Genomic DNA, 16,078 nt, shown 5'->3' on the forward strand with positions numbered 1-16,078 from the left:
ATAGTTTAGCAATAGTCATATACTCATTATAGGCTACTTACTGTAATCCAGGACCAGAGACACTTAAAAAGCATTTAGAAACACTGGCTGCTCCCTGTGAAGTAATAACTGAGAACAAGTAGCTAGGAGCAGCCCTGTTACCATTAGTGGGCCCAGCACAATTCAGAGCCCCCGACCTCTCAGTACCTGCCTTCTACACTAAAGCAGAGCAAAGACACTAAGCTTGTAGGTGGTGAATGTATGCTACAGACTACTTGATGAGAAAGAAAAGAGTAGATGAGATCCTCTTCAGATAACTGGAAGAAATCATGTTTGCATGCACTGCTCCTCATGCAGGACTGTGACCAAACCAGCATCTGCTCAGAGAGCACTGCAGCTGGGGGCACAAGCAGCGCAGAAGGCTTCCACAGAGCAGTAACAATTCCTTCTGACAAAAATAATGAAGAGATGCTTTGCTGGACCTGATTCTTACAGAGAAGAACTGTGTGGGGCTGTGAATGTTCGGGACAGCTTTACCTGCAGCCATACTTAAATGGTGAAGCTGAGATTGTGAGAGGTGGGAGTAAGGCAGTAAAAGCACAGTCAAAGCATTTATACAGGTTAGATGATCCTAGTCAAATCCATGTGTCCTGATAGGACGCATTCACAAGCACTGAGGGAGCTAGGGGATGTGATGCTGCTCAAGGCAACATTATCTATTAAAGATAATAGGTATCTGAAACTGATCCTGGGGACTCAAAGAAAGCAAATGTCATCCATCCTTGAAGGGCAAGAAAGAAGATCCTGAGAACACAGACTGGTCAGTCTCACCTCAATCGCAGGGTAAGATAAGAATGCAAATAGTCCTAGACAGGAAGGAAAAAAGAGTAACGGATTAGCCAGCACAGGTTTGTTAATGGTAAAATGACTTGATCAGACCAAGAGCCTTCTATGAGGAGATGACTAGCTTGGTGGATAAAGGGACATCATCTTGGCTTTAATAGACTTTTCAGCACCAACTGTATGAACTAGATAAAGAAAAAGGTGGACTGAAACATGGTAGAGCTGCCAATCTCAAAAGGCTGATGTATAAATGCCTGCCATATCTCCACCCCTTCTCAGTACGTATCTTTCTATCCTCCCATGCTGTACTTTCATGAGGGACTAATATCATGGCCATGAGACAAGAGCTCAGCATTCATCACGGTACATACCTCTGACACAACACAGTCTCATCTGGAATTACTGATATCAACCTGGGAAAAATACAGCCATAGTGATCAAATAATCTGTAAGCATACTGTTTATCAAAGTGAAAGAAATTTCTTAAAATAATAATAAAATAAAATTTTAAAAAAGCACAGATTCATCATATGAAGTCATATTTCATACAGGGAGCTTACTACATGTGAAGTTGCATAAGAATAAATTATGTAGGGAAGACTAAAAGCCCTGTGTTTATGATTCTATGTGTCCCTGCACTTGAGTTTTTTCTTATCAACTTAATTTTACCTCCAGCCTAGGGCTAATTGGGCCTGTGCCAAGCTACAATACGAGTGTGTGTCCCTGTTGTACCAAAGTGCTTTATGGGGATACACTCAAGCATGCACTATCTCTGTAACCTTGACCTTCGTGTCAACTACTGGACCCCTGGGATCTGTTCTGGTTAGCACCACAAGGTAAAATAGAAAAGCACCACCGGGTTTTCCTAAAAATCATCACAGACCAGTAGGATTCTATCACTCCTCAGCTCTGAATCTGTTTCCATTTGCTCCATAATATGTCTAAAAACTTAAATTATTAAGCAGCTGCTGTATATGCTAAATAATTTAAGGACACATTTATCATTAGAGTAAACTTCCTAGACTACTGTGTAAAAGTACACAGTCCTGATCCGAAAGCTGATCAAAATAAAACAAATCTGAGAAAGAGCAGATCTACTTTTTTGATCTCTGTAGCTTCAGCAACTATGGAAGCAAACACAAAGAACGTCTATCAGCACAACCTAGTCACACAAGGGTTCAGAGCAAGCTGGGTACCATTTACTGTAATACCTGATACTGTTTTTATTGTTATTTAACAAACGTGGCTTGATACACTCAGTACAAATATATCCATTCAGCAGATACAGCAAGCACACCTTCAGCTGCAGTGGAAACATTCCCTTTGAGAGTCCACCTGTTCTAAAGAGCCTGCAGTCTAGCTGCATGAAGAAAAGAATACATTACTGAGCCTGCTTTACAGAAAGAGTAAAATATTCTTGTCACTTTCCTAAGAAACTGCTGACTCCAAGCACAGAGACAGATATGACTGCCTAGGAATTAAACTTCCAACTTTCAAGTTTCAATACATTGTGTTAATCACAACATTATTCTTCATCTGAAAGTTCATGACGTGGATTTAATCCAGGCACCTAATCTCTGAGGTGAGGGATTTTATTTTGCATAAAGTAGTTATACTGAGCACTAAACCTACACATCTTCTCATACTGCTGTTGCTACTAGATCCTGAAAACGATTAATCAAGTTATCAGCAGTTACTTTTAAAAACAGGATCAGTAAGGAATTGAAAGGTAAGTCCCCAATCTTCTAAATGTGGAGGGCATGTGAAACATTTTACAAAAAAAAAATAGTTGAAAGATAAAAGCTGGATTGGGCAGAATTTCGTGCGTCATCCAATACCTTATCCAGGTTGTGTGTATATATATAATTTATATATATATTATTATTATTATATATATATATTATTATAATTATATATATATATTATATATATAATTTTATACACCTGCAAAATGGTAATGAAACAGAACATTGCTTTAATTAAATTTTTGCTTTCAGTTTAAGGCAGAATTAATGACCACTTAAGATGACAAAGCATCAGTCCCTTCAACTCATCTTTCTTTTTCTTATTAACAAACAACCGATGAATGAATGTGAATATTGCTATTTACACAGCCCAATCCCACACAGTGCTGAAACGACTTCCTGGAACAAGTTATTTTTATGTCTCTATGATGTAATTAAATGTACTTCTACCAGCGTTGTGATGAAGAAGTCATTGGGCAATATACATCTAGTATTGATAGACTGCTTTACAGCTACAAATTCATTATTAAAAAGGAAATAAAAATGCACGGTTAGGCTCATTTCCAAAGCAGCAGTTAAACAGTAGCAGGAAAAGGAATACTGCCTCGCTGTATATTTGTAATTAACTGAAAATACTTCTGGTGCCAAATAAAAGAATGCTATTACAGATTCAAGCAAACACACATATTATACTCTGCAGCTAGGTTATAGATAACATTTTCATCACTGCACTCTGTGCAGCATTGCTAGAAGTGTACTTACAGTCTGGAGATGCCTAATCTTATTCTAGAACTACCACAACCTACCAACTTCTAGGAGGGAAGATGTGACACACAAGACACCACCATCCACAGTGCATTTCTAAATGAGCAGACAAGGATTGTTCCTTTTAAGTCCTGTAAGATTTCCTACACTACATTAACTAATAAAAACTGTTCTGGAAGCATGTGGCACAGTTAAGAACTGAGTTGATCCTCTGCTCTATTACAGCTATTAGTTCGGAAGCCATAGAGATTGCATTTGAATCCTGCAGCTGTCACGTATAGTTAGGTTGTGACGAACACTGCATATGGAAAAATGCCCATTTGAATACACCACATTTCCATCCCTTTTTCTAGATTCTACCCTACACCTTCCAATATCAGGATATTTACATGCTAAGTGTCTCCTTCCTTGCCTTCTACAATACCTCAATACTTCATAAGCACCCAAGTGAACTCCAGTTCACATTGCCCCATTTCACTTACAACATGTGAGAGCAGGTATAAGAATAAGGTTTTCACACAAGATTCAGACATTGTTCTGGAAGGAAAAATGCTTAAATGAGGAATGCTGGATTGCTTACAATCCTACAGATTCCATGTCAACAAAAATAACAGGCACCTGTTTGCTCTATTCCCAACTGAGCACTGTTGGTAAACCTACCCAACTCTTAGGAGATTCCAGCCCCCCCAGAAAAACAACCAACCCAGTTTCACTTGATACAATTGCCAAACATGATTTTTCAGATCCCATTTCTTAATGAAAGAAATACATTATGTTAGACATCAGGAGGTAGAAGCAGAACATCTGCAAGACTCCTGCACAGAAAAACTCAATCTGTTTGGAAAAAGTTGAGCATACTCATAAATATGAACATAAATATAAACATAAATACTTTCGCAGTTATTGAGCAATGCGCACATACCTGTAAGCATCCAAGTCCAGGTTGGATGGGGTCCTGGGCCCTGACACAGGGTGAGGTGATCCTGCCCACTGAAGGAGTTGGAACCAGATGGTTTTTAAGTCCCTTCCAATCCAAACTATTCTGTGATTCTATGATTCTATGATTCTATGCAAAATAAATAAAAGACACTCACTTAAGTCGGACTTTCTTCTTTAAGAAAGAAACTCATGGAAAGCTGATCTTGGCCCATTCTGCACCCTAGCTAGTTTGCTTTTATCAGCAGTTAAAACAACACGTTTTTTTATATGTTTATTTTCTAAGAGTATAAAATATAAACAGAGAAGGATTTAATATAGAACAAATGGGGAACAGTATTTTTACACAAAACCAGACAGCCAAGCACGTATCTAACCTACACTGAGACAAATATGTTATATAAATGCGACGCATAGCTCCTCCATGTATCCAAAGGAAATCTTATAGGGCTTCAGGAGTATCTGTTGCTTTACTTTCCATACACTTTTTGATTACTATCAACCATAAAAGGATACAAAAACTCATTTAAAATTTCAATGAGCAATTAATTCAAAGGGCCATGTCACACCCTTATAAATTGATGACAAATTAAACTAGATATGCTATTTCTGAAATATGTCTCATCTGTTTAATGACACCCTACGACCTTCTCAATGTACCTGTTACTGGATTCTGCTTTTACTGAAATAGCAATTTGAATCCTAAGGAGTGTTCAAGTAACCATATTCAGAATGTTCTCTGTTAGGGTTGTGTACAGTTTAACAACCAAATGCTGCAGTAAAGACTGACTGTGCAACCTTTACTGTAACACATACCGAGTCAAAAAGACCCCCAAGAGCATCTAATTTGAGATGCGAACAAACAAATGCACAAAGAAATCAACATTGGACTTTGATGTACCCATCTCCATGTGAAGTTCAACAGACCCCTTGGGTTATATCATCATTCTCCATTTCCATGATTATCAGCACTGAGAAATCCACCACAATAATTACTAGTTTCAAATAGTAGAAATAAACCAGCCCTTAATTGTGTCTCTTACTACCTCACTCACTGGGATACAGTCATTTGACTGTTCATACTTCAGGATTGAACTGTTTTTTAATATCAGCTACTTTCTCTCAAATGTTTTCATTTAGTAAACAAAACAAAAATACAAAAGGATAATTTGCTTAGTGCTTAGAAGTGCCACCTTAGATTTGCTAAGCTGAACTGATTGTGTGCACAGTCTTATGTGATAAAACATGTGTCCTGAGCCCCATATCATTCTTTTAAGTCTTCCATAGATTCTTCTCAAGTTTTCAGCATTTTCCTCAAAGCTGAATTGCCAGAACCAAGTTCAGTATCTGAGCAATGATCACACCACTTAGAACCACAGAAGCACTGTAAGTGAGCAACTCCTTGATATTCCCTCTGCCCATTAATCCATGACTACCTTTGTTCTTTTGTCACTCCTTGACATTGGTGGATTAACATATAGTGACTCTTCAAAACTCTTTCAGAAGTCTGTGCTTTGTGCAAAAAGAATAAGGCACTCTGCAAGTAGAACCCACAAATATTTTATTCATATACGATTTCTCTTTTGCTCTTTTCCTATTCCTCTATTTTATTATTTTAGAACTTTCAAGAGATCTTGAACATACACATGGGTATCTGTTAGACTTCTATTTAAATTCCTCTAACAGAATACTTAATTATATTTATATAGATTATATTGATTTTAAAATAATCTCCAAGTTTATTGTGTTTCCCCCCCCCCCACCCCCCCCGTTGCCTCCCTCATGACATCCAGACACCACATAATTATTTCTATTTTGGTAAGTTATCAGGGTCTACCTCCTATATGCATTCTCTTGCTTCCACCTCCTTTATGAAGCTTTGATTCACAGTTAAGTTGTACTCTAGCATTTGAGTAAAATATTGTAGAGGAATCGCAAGTACTATAACATGACAATATTTTTAAGGTATATTTCCACTTATCCTGATGCATGTGTCTTATTGAATGCGTTATGTCACTCGTTAAACCACTGAGTTTATCCTCTCTTTGCTCTCTGTCCATCATTCCGGTTACCCTGCACACAGAAGTAACAAACCTCTAGCTCCAGCATCTGAAACCAGCTGAAATCAGAACTGAGCAATACTAAGAACATAACTTGAATTTCAGCTCAAAAATGGGTGTTTTTATGCAACTGCAGCTAAGATACGGGCTAGAAGGCATATTTTGCCACCTTCCAGTCAACTCTGTTGCAGAGAGAAAGTTTTGGAAACTGTAGCACTAAGCCCACCTGCATAAGATACAGAATAACAAAGCCATTTCCCTAGGATTCAGTGCCCGAAAACAACAACCTAATACTAAGTTTTCATCGATATATTTTCTTCTTACCTATAGGATACTTCAACTTTTAGATTTAGCATGAAAAATATCACACTGGATATCTTGTACAACAGAGTAAGAACGATACTAGTCTGAAACCATTTAAACTTAGCTTTTCTAGTAAGAAGTAATTCTTGCCTGGCCAGCACTAGCTCAGTGGAACTATTTTACATGCTCCATATTAAGTGAGGTTTGTCTTCCAGGGAAGTGATCTGAATTCCAAGGAAAATATTTAGAACTTCATACCAGAACTTGTACTCCATACACCGCTCCACAGTCCTCCTGTGACTTCTTTTTAGTCTACTCAAATTTCTTCTTACTCTGAAGTCTATCTTCTACCTTGAGTTCTGGTTTGTTCCTTGTACTTGTGAGATGAGCAAGGACAAGCACAATAAAACAAACAAACAAACAGACTAAATGCTGGATACAAAACCCTGCCAACTCGGAAACATAGGTGTTACAGAGAAAAGTACCAGGTTAAGCCATCAAATCCAAAAGATTGCAAACGTTTATACTAACAGCAATCTCAGCCCCTGCCCTTCCCCCCTTCCTGAAAATATTTAGCACCTACTTGCTTAGAGGAAAACACTGTCGATGAAGACACTTAAGTCATTAAGCCCAGTAGTCCCTGGGACAGGCAATTAAGCAGCATACACTGCGATGCAGTTCACTTCTGCAAGAATCTTCTATCTATACTAATCCTTTGGGTTGGTATCATGCAAACACCTGATCTACTGCCTTTCCTCTAGAGAAGGAAAACAGTTTATCCATCTCCTCCTGCATCTGTGCATGATCCAGAGAAGAGTACAAGGTGCTAAAGCAACTATTCCATAATACAGATCTCACTCCTTTTTAGCAGCACTTGAAAGGGTTTTGGGGCTTCGGCTCTGCACTGGTTCTGGGTATACTAGACTGATTGCTCCTGGTACATGGTGATAAAGAACAGAAACTTTGCAGACAGTAGTTAGATATCTCTGCACTGTTTAGCTCTATAGCTTGCACAGAACCACTGCATCCATATAGCACCAGGGATTAATGCATGCAGAGCTGTTGACTTCCAAGTGAGTGCTGCCCACATTAACACCGTAAAACGAGCACTGATGGAGTACTAGACTTTTTAGCCACTGCTTAAAATGTGCAGCCTGCAGAATACATAGATAGAAGTGATCAATTAAAAGAAAAGTTGCTACTGTTTAGCAGCTAAATTAGCATACAGGAAGACTCTGTTACACTCTTCTCAAATACTAGTCTGAATAGTCACAATCACGGATGCCAAAATATTACCACTCACTTCTAAAGCAGTGCAGCACTGAGCTGCCCGACTTCCCCCAGTTACAGAAAGCTCCATCAGTACAGGCTCCCAACACATCTTCCAGTGCACGATGCTCAGCTATGCTTATGCTATTCTTAGTGGTAGGAAAGCATCGGAATCAACATTTATCTGTCAGTTGCTACTTCTGGGGAGTGATTAGGATTATCTCTGTGAACGCAGTAAATCTCACTCCCTTCAATAAGCACTACCAGTGCCATTCCACTCAGTAAGGTATAGAGGAAAGGCTCTGCAGTGTCCAGCTTTAAGCACTGTGGGTTTTCAGCACACAGTTACATTAGTTCTTTCCTACATTCTGCCCGTTTCTTCCCACAGATACCACGTTCAGACCTCATCCATGAGATCACTGTCATCACTCTCCAAGTTACAGCTTGTTTCTCTAATAAAGTATTTTATTGACTCTTGTTTGTTTGAGGGACAAGAAAGGCTGAGTGCTGAGTCTCGGCATAGTGAGATCTGTCTGTTTTGTAAGCCGGCTGGAAACTGCCATGGTGTTACCATGGCACTGAGCCACAGCTAGCACTACCTTGATGCTCCTGGCCACAGGCAGGGATGGATCTCCCTTCTCCTCAAAGCTCAGGTAACGGGAGCTCTCAGCCACTAAAATCCCACAGATGTACCTTAACATAGATTTATTCTGAGGAATAATACAGAAACTTTGTACATCCAAACAGTATTCCCAAATACTTTATGGGGGAAAAAAAAAAAAAAAAAAAAAAAAAAGTACCTGCATGACTAGCACCCCTCCATGAACTTATTTGTCTATGACATGCCTTTGTCTAAATTGACAATCTTTGGGCAAAGTAATTTCTTACATGTCTCCATGAAAGCTGAGTCCCATGGCTAGGTGGAGCCTTATGAGATTGATATAACTTCAGCAAAAAAAATGCAGACTCCAGAGTTCCAAAGTAAAATCTGTTCCAACAAATAGTCGTTGAGCATGCAAGATGGGCAGAAACTAGTGATCTAAGTTGCATTTAGATTTCCTAAGCAGGATATAATTCTTCATCTTCCTGCCTTAGTCTGAACGTGTTCTGTATTCTTCTGCAAACAAATCCAACTGATAAGTCTCCAATTCATTTCATAAACACTTAATGCCGGTACCACGAACAAGAGGGTGCTGTGAAAATAACTTGCAGAGAACAGAATTTACAAGTACTGTAACAGATAAACTACGGTCAATAGCCTAAACTATGAAGCATCCTAATTTTAGTCCTTCAGTCTTAAAATAGGTACATTAGAACTGCCCAGTTTTTACATTTGGCAGCCTGCTATGCTCAAAACACAGAAATTCCACTGCAGTTAGTACAGCTCCTCACTGTTGGTTAGCAGCAGCTTGACTTCCACACCCACCAAACGCACATCACATGTGCAAATAAAGAAGACCAACTCAAAACAATAAGGCTTCAAGGGAAGAGATGTTCTTCACCTATTTGCCTATTTGACACCAAAGGATAAAATGAGGCTTAAGAAGTTCGCTCCCTCTTTGCCTTAGATCCCAACCCTCCCCAATTACAACCCCATCTATTTACTCAACCTCCATCTTCACATTTCCCTGTTCCCAGATCCCCTGGTAGTTACCACCTTCCTCTACCCTCTGATATTTGCAAACATATACCACTTGCATTTTTCACCCCACTGCAGAGCTGTTACCTCTTCCTCCTTCACGATAGCTGTACCTCAGCACACAGCTGATTTCTTCCTTTTCAATATCTGTATCAAAGCGCACATTGAGATTTGAGGATGAACAGTGATGAGGAAAGCTCCACTCCTGCTTGCCTGTAGGCACATTTGGAACATACAGCTGCCAAACTTTTCCCAAAACATACACAAACTCAGTTTTTGGTTTTTTTTCCAAAGGCTCATACTTTGATCAAACACTGCTCTATTTTCACAGGCAGTCACCCCTTAAATGAGGTCTAAATGAGGTGCAGCCCTTCTGATCATACAGCTGAATTGCCTTCACCTGTGCTCCCAGGTTTGAGTCCTTTCCTCCCCCTTTCACCTGTGCTCCCAGACGGGTCCTTTCCCCAGGTGTTCCATCAATGGTTCAGGCCATGACTCAACAGTTTCTGTACAGTAATATATCAAAAGCCTTTTGATTGAAAGCTGAAAAACACTGGTTTGATTAAGCAGCCCTTCAAAATCACTTTGTAAGCAGGGAAATTCTACAGCCAGAATCAACCAAGAGTACTTAGTCAAAATACCATTTATATCACATAAAGGCTCTTTTGTCTCTGCAGCAACCACTGATGATTCTTCAAAGAAGTAAATAACAATTTTATAAAACTGTGAAAGAAAAATCTTTAAATTCATTCAATCCACACATTGGCTATTAAGAGCTGATCTTCCACAAAAGGAACTGTTTTTATTATGAAAATAATCAAAAGCCTGGTTCCCTACATGCTTCATTCTTCTTCTAGAGGGAGGAGACAAACATAGTCACACTTCCTTTAATTAGTGGTGGTATTTCTCTAAGAATGATTCAAGTCATTAAGACTTTTCTCCTCTTATCTTGAGATCAACTGCTTTTTTTTATGGCAGAGAGGATTTATCTGTCTGTCAGATCTAATCAGTAGCAACTAGTATTCAAATCTGTCTTCAGAATATTTAATGTTTGGATTCTGTTACTGTAATGTGCTTTGTTAGTGCACAAAGATTCCAACAGATACAACACAAGGCAAAAAGTCATCTGAAAATTGCACATGAGAAACTTAAACAGATAATTCAAACACATTTCACTTCCCAAGGGAAAGTGATAGTTTCTCTGAACATGGACTGTAATAATCTAATAAACAAGCCATCCAATCCAAAGCAAATTAATCAGGCAATGATATTTTACCAGTGCTGTTAAAAAGAGGAACCAGAACTAGGAAGCACAATGGGAAGTCTTCTGCTACTGAAAGGAAATCCAGTGTCTCTACACACGGCTTTACATACAGCTTCAGATTCAGGAAATTAACACCTTGTTTTAGGTCACGTAATTATTATGTCAGCAACTGGTAAGGAGACTGAGTGTTAACATTCGGAGAGCTTCTTTTATGACTCAAGCCTTGCTATTGATCAAGGCCAGCAAGTGCTATCATTTTAATAACAAAGCTACGAGAGAAATTATGACCTTACAAACACTTTCAATCTGCAGGTACCTCCTTTATGCATCACAAATTCAGAAACTGTGAAAAAATGCAGTGATTAGAAGAAAGCCAAAACTGGAAACTGAGACTACTGCATAACAGCATCTTTTTCGTGGGTTAGGACACTCAATGGGAACTGCAAAACTACTGGGGAACAATACACACTGCAGCCTACGTTCCTGACTTGCAATTATTTTACTTCCATGATTTATTCTCACTTTTATGTGACTGAAAACAAAAATGAAATCTCTGTAGACAGACGGAAACATAAAAATTAATGCAACCATGCCTTCCTATATTTATCTTATCTCTATGAGTACATACTGAAATGCATGGATTTCTTATATGATGGCAAAACTTTAAAAAATGCAAATCTTAATGCATATGAAAATGTTCTGCTTTATAATTCTAAAAAGAAATCTTGGATATTCTGCTTCCGCAAATCAGTTTGTCAGCTGCAGCCACTGTCTGATAAAAAGTCAAAAAATCATCAGTGATCCTACAACAATGAGGTCATAGCTGTTGCAAATGGACCTGGGTATTTTTTTTGTTTAGTTTGGTAATATGGAATTCATCGGTCCTGGCTGAGACTGCTGCAGAGCAATGACACTAGTTCAGAAAATGTATTCAATGGACAGTCATGCTTCTGAAGATCACCATTAAGAAAAATGAATGTAAATGCATGAGTTAACCCTACACTGTAAACCCATATATTCCCTATACCCTGATGCAGTGCCAATGTGAAATCACCCTTGTAATAACAAGATGAAGGTAATTTGGCCCTCTGTCATCTACTTATAACCATATTACTTGGTACATCATGGAAGAAGTCAGCTGTAGCAAACTCACCTATCTGTATGTTCAGCACAAATAACTCCAGTTCCTCACCTTTGCAAAGGGAAGCTCAGGTGTGTAAAGAACTGTGTGATTCCAAATCCACAGCTGGACCAGCTTCTACTTGTGGCATTGTGGGGTGTTTTGGCTACAAAGGAAAATCACGTTTTTTATTTTTAAGGAAGGTCTGGAAGATAATATAAAAAGATTGTGTAAATAAACTACAACCAATCTGTGCCTTACAGAAGGTCATCATTAGGACTCTTTTCATTCCCATCACATTTAAGAATTCCTATGAGATTTTTCCTGCTGAACTATGTTAAAACAATACTAAAGATTTATTTCTCCTAGAACTTGTTTTTGCTTTTAGTGGCATTCATGGGCTCCTTCACATGAACTTCACAATAGTCACAAAAATGTGAGTTTAGATTTGTTATTCTCTTTCATTTGTACTGTTGTCTACTCAGTCTTATTTTACCCACAGTGGTGGTCATTGGACAAATGATCTATGAAAACTTAAAACTTCTTAAAAACCGTTGGTTTGTTCATTTTTTCCTGCACACTGAGAAAGAAATGCAATAGAGATTCAGGCAAAAGCATCTAAAGCAGACGGTATTCTTGTTATTTCCATCAAGACTGGAAGCCAAATCAACCAGGACACCAAAGTGCTGAAATTTTTACCAACACAGCAGGAATGACAAAGCGTTCCCCAAAGTTACAGCACAAAAACTGAGCTGCAACAGGTGAACCAAACAAATGTGCAGGGCAGAGTTGGGAAGACGGGAGTGAGAAAAAGGATGCAAGCAATTCTATGGCAATTACATACTCTGACCCTCCCTGCTGGTATCAGATTTTACTCTCTGATTCAGCTGTCTGCTATCCATACTGAGCCACAGATTTTTCCGAGAAGTAGGTAATTGCCAGAAAGTTGCCAGAAACAATGCATCTTTGTCAGAAAATAATTTTGTAAAGCTGCCATCAATAATATGCATAGAATGAATCATACCAATGAATCAGGATAAAAACACAGTTTCACCACTTAAGTCCCACCACTGTCTCTCTGTGCATCTACAATAGTGACTTACTGCGCAGAAAGAGTTCTTATTGATAAGAATTTGCTTTTAGTAGAAATGCTATGACAGTGATGTAGCTCTCCTCATCCTAGAAAAGCCAGCACTGACACATTGAGGGTCACCAAGAACACCCCATTTGCAGCGTTGGATAGTGTAGAAACACACACATGAAGAACTGAGGCCTTCAGTAGCCCTGCTCAGTGCCCTCATAACATACCCTTTACAACAGAAGATCCTCCCAATACCTTTTCCTCTCATCTTTAAATTGCTTTCAGACAGAAAAGCTTATTTTCATTAGGTCTTTTATGAAAATAAGACAGTTACTAACACTAACAGCAAACTGGCAGGCTGGGTTTTAATTTCAGCCAAACCTAAAAACATACAAAATAATGACAAACAGAGGAAGAAAATTCTTCCCCAACAGGAAATAAATGACTGATGAGCAGTAGCAAATGACCAGTTTGGCCAGATGTTAGGAAATTTGCTGAGACATAGATGAATTCAGCTATTAATATGGGACAAATGGTTTCAGTTTTAGGTAACCAGCCAGATTTATGCATTTCACATGCAAGAACTAACAGTGGCAGCTGTTGAGACCAGAGTGGTCAAGTAACAGAACGTATCCTTCATTCCAGAAGTGCCCCACATTAGGCAGAGGACAATTTTTATTTTATAAACAACAATTAAGATGGAGTGGGTATCAGTGCTGTTTCCCACACGCACTGATGCGGCTTTCATGCAGCCCAGTCACTGCCTGTGCCGTACCTGCTCTGCTCACTGCCAGCCTCAGCTTCTGTCAAGCTGTACTTCTCATGGCACTACACTTACTGGGAAAGAAAAACCATGAGAAAAACACAGTAATCAGAGAAATAAGCTCCACTGTAGGAAATAACCAAGGCACTATCATTCATCATGCAAGAACAGAGAAGATACAACTCCAGTAACGAAGTGAAACAGAGATACAGCCTTGTTGGAGGGTCAACTTTTTCTCAACTCAGTAATTTTCTTGTTATTTTAAAACCCTACTTGAACTTAGTAATAGAAATTAAACCTCTTCAACTGCAACAAACGTTTCAAATTGAGGATTTGAATAGCAAAGCACCCCCAGGCGGATGTGTACTAGGTTTGCACTAGGAAGTTGAAGAAAATATTCTATTTTTCAACACCAGCAGTATGTCACAGAATCACAGTCTCATAGAATGGTTTGGGTTGGAGGGGACCTTTCAAATCATCTCATTTCAAGCCGCTGCTGTAGGCAGGGACACCTCCATCTAGGCCAGGTTGCTCATAGCCCCATCCAGCCTGGCCTTGGATGCTTCCAGTGAGGGCCATTCACAGGGCAACCTGTTCCAGTGTCTCACCATCCTCACAGTAAGGAATTTCTTTCTAACATCCAATCTAAATCTACCCTCTTGCAGTTTAAAACCTTTTCTTACACCATACACCATCATACACCATCATGTCCTACACTGTAGTTCAAAACTTTGTGTGAGAAGCTGTATCTATCCAGAGAAAACTGCTGAGAGTAAAGCACCCAATACATTTAAATTTTTTATTATTATTTTATTTTTATTTTTAAATTACTTTATTTATTTATTTTGCACTGGGGCATTAATCATTCATCTCCAGCCAAGAGAGCTGGAAGGAGAGCCCATGAAAGTGCTGCAGCATCAGCCTTTCAGTGCTTGGCTACCCCACAGACCAGCAGTGATTCTGGCTGCACACAGCCTTAATGTGGGTGAGCACAGAGCCTCCTGGCTGCAGGGAGCTGTGAACCACACCACGAGTGCTGAAGAAACAGTTCCGCTACACTCAGCTGCTCCAACTCTGGAATGAACAAATGCTACAACACTGTTTGTCAAGGGCCAATGCACCCAGATCAAACCAAACCAGCAACATGCCCTTTCTCCCAACAGCAACAAATACCAACCCAATCCATGGCTGATTCACTTCCCTGTTCGGATTATGGCTGATGGTACAGAATACACAGCTAGGTAAAGGCAACAGACAGGCCTAGCAGCAAGATGCTCAATGATCCTCACATGCTTTTATACTTTGAAACCACCTGTCTGTGAAGCTCCTCCTCCTCTCTGCAACCAGTGTCTTCACTTCTGCACCTGGGCAGTTATACCAAGAGAGCAAAGAGGAGTGAATCTCAGCAAACCCAAGCACTGCATCTGTGCACGGAGAGATAAACGTGTCAAAGAAAGCGGGAAATGGAAATTCAACTCCGGAATCAAGTCAGGGTTGAAAGAAAAACTATATAGAGCCAGCCTTAATCCCATTTGAACAGCAACAGGCAGGAAGATAGGGAACAGGACTCCATCTAGGTGCAAATCCAACGTATTTGTTAAACAAACGGCTTTCATTTGTTTTCCAAATACCTATTTATGTATTTACACTAATGCAGACTAAGTACTTTTGCTTAACAAAACTAAACGAAACAAATCCCAGACTGAAAGGATCTGGCTTCTGTCTCTGGCTTTAGGCTACGGACACGGTGCAGGTGTTTCCAGGTGTTTGTATTGGTGGCGGTGGGCATTGGTGTGTTTGTTTAAACCCGAACTGAACTTCATCCGCTTCGATCAGAGCAGTTGCTCAAAGCCCCTGGGCGGACTCGGTGCAGAAGGCGGGTTGCTCAGCATCCCCGGATCGCGGCACAGCCCCGCGGCTCCCGCCCGGCTCCGGGGACTCCGCGCCCCCATCCGCAACGACCGCGTGTGTGTGTGTGTGTGTGTGTGCACGACATGATTCACCCGCGTTTATTCCATGGAAGCGATGATTCATTCAGCCGGCTCCGGATCGCGCTAACGCACCGCACGCTCACAGCACGGATGGTAAAAACCAAGTTCTTAAACTTTGCGACGCTCCGACGTTTATTTCTTTTACACCGGAGCTGGAGGAACCACGGAGCCCGCCGGGCGCCGCCGCACGTGGGGTGAGGTTGGAGGGCCGGGCCGGGCCCGGTACCTGCGGGTCACGGCGGCTCCGCTCGCTCGGCGCTGACATGTTACATAACGCGGAGCGCCGCGCCAAAGCCGCACGACACCCGGCGCCCCGCACG

The 16,078-nt window shown here is 40.1% G+C and overlaps 1 protein-coding gene across 6 annotated transcripts in view; it reads right to left on the reverse strand.

Moving 5' to 3' along the window:
* The window catches only part of PCGF5 (polycomb group ring finger 5), a 56,960-nt gene that overhangs the window by 38,199 nt on the left and 2,683 nt on the right, over positions 1-16,078 (reverse strand). For 2 of the 6 annotated variants that reach the window (XR_014948878.1, XM_015866874.2), the window contains exon 2: positions 11,996-12,089. The exons of the other annotated variants lie outside the window; for them this stretch is intronic. The gene's annotated coding sequence lies outside the window, so the exon portion shown is untranslated. The remainder of the gene's footprint in view (positions 1-11,995; positions 12,090-16,078) is intronic. 6 annotated transcript variants of the gene reach the window in all.

Source organism: Coturnix japonica, chromosome 8, assembly GCF_054131305.1.
Source record: "Coturnix japonica strain WE chromosome 8, WE-NBRP24, whole genome shotgun sequence".
NCBI classification, from domain to species: Eukaryota; Metazoa; Chordata; class Aves; order Galliformes; family Phasianidae; genus Coturnix; species Coturnix japonica.